Raw genomic sequence first — 4,897 nt, forward strand, 5'->3', positions numbered from 1 at the left:
AACTAGTAGGGGAAACCACATAGAGAGGTGTAAATACAGATATGTATATATGTAAATATATTAATATATAAAAATAGGGGTATTGGGCTATGTATATATATTTATGTGGTAAAGCACTAACGTAGCAGATGGACTTTGGGCCTCAAGTTGTTTTCCCTCAACACAAGAGCACCTTGTTCTAATAACCTGGATCTCTGCAATACCTTCCCAACATGGTCACTGAAGACAAAATGGGTGCATAAGCAAATGTGATGATGAAGGCTGATGGTGCCCGGCTAGGTCTTAAAGGCGTGAAGTTAAACAAGTGACCATCTACCATGGAAACGACTCCAGACTGTGTGATCATGAGGTGTCAGCGGGATCAGAAGATCAAAAACAAGCAATCATATCATTGTGAAGGAGAGGGGTCAGAGTGGAGACCCAAAGCCCATCTCTCTCTTTTTTTTTTTTTCCAAATTTATTTGGAACGCTTCACGAATTTGCGTGTCATCCTTGCGCAGGGGCCATACTAATCTTCTCTGTATCGTTCCAATTTTAGTATATGTGCTACCGAAGCGAGCACACAAAGCCCATCTCTTGATAACCAGAAACTCCCACACAGAAAGGACGTCTCATCCAGGGTGCAGTGTAGAACTGACAAGACACACAACATTCTTTTAGTTCTTTAATGCCTCGTTCCACACTAGCATGGCCCCAGTTCAACCTCACAAATCCTGCTGGACCGACCTGCGCATGTACCTTGATACAGATAAGAGCTTGCGGCACACAGAATCCAGGATAGATAAAGCCCTCAGAAACAGTCATGGGAGTAAGGATTCCATGTGGGTAAGGGGATGGAGGGAGGTGGAGGGGAGGAGGGGGGAACTGAGAGCCGTGACGGATGCATAACTCCCCTAGAGGGGGACGAGTAACAGAACCATGGGTGAAGGGATCCATCAGATGGTAGAAGATATGAAAAACTAATAATATAGTTTATTAAGGGTTCACGAGGGTGTAGGGTGGGGGAGGGAGGGAATAAAGAGGAGCAGATATCAGGGGGCTCAAATAGAAAATGTTTTGAAGATGGTGGTGGCAGCATCTGTACAAGTTTGCTTGATGTAATTGATTTATGGATTGTTATCCTATCTGTAAGAGCCCCCAGTAAAATGATTAATAATCATCATAATAAAAAGATGTCTGGCCTGTATCCCCAGAGTTTCAAATCCAGGTCTGGGGTGGGTCCCCAATTGAGGAGCCCGCCCCTGTGGTGTAGTGGCTCCGGGTGGGAGAAAGAGGAGGCATTTTACTCCCGTAGAGGGTTAGTCTTGGAAACTCACAAGGGCGGTTCTGCCCTATCCTGTATGACCCCCATGAGGCGGAACGGACTTGATAGCAACGATTTTGGTTTTTGGTTTGGGATGGGTCCAAAGAACCCCGGTGGCACTGTGCGCGAGCACTTGGATGCCCATGAAAAGGTGGACGGTTAGCGCTCACCAACTGCTCTGCCAGAGAAACATGTCATACTCCGCTTTCAGACTCTTGCCAGCCTGGGAGTCCTCGTGGGGCAGTCACACTCTGGTCTTACATGGAAAGTGACTCAAGTGACGATGATTGTGCCCTTTGCTGGTTCTCTGACTTCAGGCACGTGCCTTCCCTCTCAGGTTCTTCGTCTCTAACATGGAAGCAGCAGGGCCCCTGTGCTGTTGCATTGAATAGCCTCCCATGCAGGGATAAGCTCTTAGAACAGGGCTTGGGGGCTGCAGGCAAGTATGCAATAAATGTTGACTTTTATGAAAAAGGTCAGTGTATGAAGCAAGTTGAACCCTGAGCCTTGAACCGTTGAAGGGGGCTCTTCATTTGATCTCATTTTCTGCCAAAGGGTGGTTGGAGGAGAGCCATTATTCACTGTTGAATGAATGAAGAAAAATTTGTAGACATGATTTATTTTTGGAAACATTTTTTAGAGGCGTAGAAAATTCAAATGAGTGGTGCGACTCCCCCAGCTACACAGGTCGAATTCTCGAGCCCAACCCTGTTCAAGCTCACAAGAATCCTTGTCCTTGCATTTGACCTAACAGGAGTTTTCAAGGTTGTTCCTGAGGGTTAGGTTACAGGAAGTACCTGAAAGCCATCTTCATAACACTGCTTTCCCTGTGCTGTGTTGACTTTGAATTTGATGGACCTGCGTGCCGGCTCTCTGGTTGCGTGGATCCCAGAGGTTGTCTTTCTGGGGATTCTTGGAAGAGTGTTAGCCCCACCCCCTCCCCCCCACCTCAGCTAATCACTGTCAGTCCCCCACGTTATTTCCATAGAACCACTTTTCTTGCTTTTCAGATGTGTGCTTGTTAATCCCTTCTTGTCCCCCTCACTGTTATGTAAGATTGATGGGAGCAAGGGACTGCTCTTCAGGGGTGTCCCCAGGGGGTTGTACATGGCATGAGGGGACACGGCACATGCTGGTTTCATTGAATGAAGGAACGAAGTGGAGACACCCTCCTTTCTTCGCTCCCCAAATGGTGTGCAGACTTGAGTTCGCGTCGCAGCTCACACGGTAAGCTGTCATGGGCCCAGGCAAAGGCTTCTCTCTTTCCCTTCCTGTCCTGTCCCCATTCCTATACCTTCTACCCGTGTAGAACCTTCTCTAGAACTCTCTGTATGACGGCGCTTCAAAAAGTTGGTGCAAGAACGGAATGAAGAGAGAACGCACTTTGTCCACAAACTTCGTAGACGTCCCCTTGCTCATAAGACATCACTGTAGTGTCTTCCTGCCCTTTGTTTTACTCCTCTGGGTCTTAATGTCCACTGCAGTGACTACGCCAAGCTCACAGACAACATTGTCCATGGAAGGGTTTATTCAGGAACTTAACGAAGTTGTAATGCCGCTGAGAAATGCTCAGGGTTGTTGTTGATTAGGATCGTTTACAAAGTTCTTTCAGCTCTGCTAATAAATGCCCCACATGCATACCACTATGTTGTAAGTCTCAACCAGAAAGACATTCAGCCGAAGCTTCATGGGTCAGCAAACTCAGCCCCCTGAATTAAGTGCCCAGAGGCACCCCACTGCAGTTAGCCTCAGCTCGAAGACTGCTTTGCTCCTTTCCTGGGTCAGCAAGCCCAGCTTCCTCAATTAAGTGCACAGAGGCAACCTACCCACGTCAGCCTCCTGCACAAAAGCACTCAGCCCTACTGGCTCCCTGGGCAGGGAAATCCATCACTCTGTTCCAAGCTCTGGCTCCTGGTTCTGCTGCTGCTCCTCTCGTGGAGCTGTCTTCTGGATCCAGGAGGTTCACTGCACAGGGATCTTGGGGTCCAGAGGACATGCTCCACTCCTGGCTCTTACTGTTAATGAGATCCCTCTCCTGCTTCCCAGAGGACTCATTTTATATGCAGCAGGATGGCAATGTCAGGAATCCTACCAGTATCTCCCCCCACATTCATACTAGACCCAGGAAGGAAAAGGTCATTTGGTGGTGTAACAGATTTTTTGGCTAGAAGAGTCATATTAAGTAACTCACTGCCCCTGCAATGACATCTTTTTTTTTTTTTAAACTATTGTTTGTTTTTTTAATCGTTTTATTAGGGGTTCATACAACTCTATCACAATCCGTACATACATCAATTGTGTAAAGCACATTTGTACATTCATTGCCCTCATCATTCTCAAAACAGTTCCTCTCCACTTAACCCCCCGGCATTAGGTCCTCATTTTCCCCTTCCCTCCTTGCTCTCCCCTCCCTCATGAGCCCTTGATAGTTTATAAATTATTATTTTGTCCTATCTTGCCCTGTCCGACGTCTCCCTTCACCCACTTTTCTGTTCTCCGTCCCCCAGGGAGGAGGTCACATATAGTTCCTTGTAATCAGTTCCCTCTTTCCAACCTACTCTCCCTCTACCCTCCCGGTATCGCCACTCACACCACTGGTCCTGAGGGATCAAGCGCCCTGGATTGATTCCCTGTTTCCAGTTCCTGTCTGTGTACATCCTCTGGTCTAGCCAGACCCCCTGCAATGACATCTTGCCAGATTGCCATCAGGGACGACTATGCCAGTTCGCACGCTCACCCACGTCATATTTCTCAGACCCTTGCTGGCACTTGGTATTTTCTGATAATCTCATTTTTTCCTGTGGGAAACAGATGGCACAGCCAGAGCGTAGAGCGATAAAGCCGTTCTGATGTGCAATTCTCTGGTGACTAATGCAGCGATTCTCACGTCAGGTGCTTATTAGTCCATGCGGATTTCCCCTTTGGTGCACTGGGTCTGTGTCAACCAGCACCGTGCCTGCCAACTCAGAGCGACCCCACAGGGCTCCAAACGTTGGTGGACAAATTCCGTTATAGCATTCTATTTATAGACATTATCACAATCCATAATGCAATTAGGCATACTTGTATAATTGCCACTATCAGTTTCAAAACATTTTCTTTCCTCTTGAACTCTTTGATATCAGTCCCCCACTTTATCCCTTCCCTTCCCTGCCCTACTCCCTAGGAAGCCGTATTATTATATATTGTTATTATTTTTGAAAAATAGTTTTTCTTGTGATGGAATTTTGAGGCCCTGGCTTGAAGCCCCTTTATGTAGTCCTTGCTACCCCTTGCCCCCCAGTGGGTTTTCTCAGGCTTACTCTTGCACACAAGGTGGGTGTGGAGAGATAAGGATGCTGTCTATTCTAGATGTGGACTTCTGCTTGGTTTTAGATAACTGCAAACATCTCTTAGTTGTTTACCTGTCAAGTTTTAAAAGGTTTTAATTCCTTTATTCAACAGAACCATTTATTTTGTTATAGGCAGATCCATGTATTGCCCCCACCCTCCCCACCCCCATCATTAGGTCTACCTTAGGAACTATTTCCTCACTTCTAGTTAACCAAGGTGGCTTTGCACTTGGCTTACCATGTGAGTGTTTCAAATCTGCTT

General features: G+C 46.9%; 1 non-coding gene across 1 annotated transcript; it reads right to left on the reverse strand.

The window, feature by feature from the left end:
• Window positions 1–455: 455 nt before the first annotated feature.
• LOC115869647 lies at window positions 456–562 on the reverse strand. Its single transcript, XR_004046304.1, has one exon. It is a non-coding gene; the product is annotated as a U6 spliceosomal RNA (small nuclear RNA).
• Between the last annotated feature and the right edge of the window lie 4,335 nt (window positions 563–4,897).

This window comes from Echinops telfairi, unplaced genomic scaffold (genome assembly GCF_000313985.2).
Source record: "Echinops telfairi isolate 266 unplaced genomic scaffold, ASM31398v2 ScPeMD7_31;HRSCAF=116, whole genome shotgun sequence".
Taxonomy (NCBI): Eukaryota; Metazoa; Chordata; class Mammalia; order Afrosoricida; family Tenrecidae; genus Echinops; species Echinops telfairi.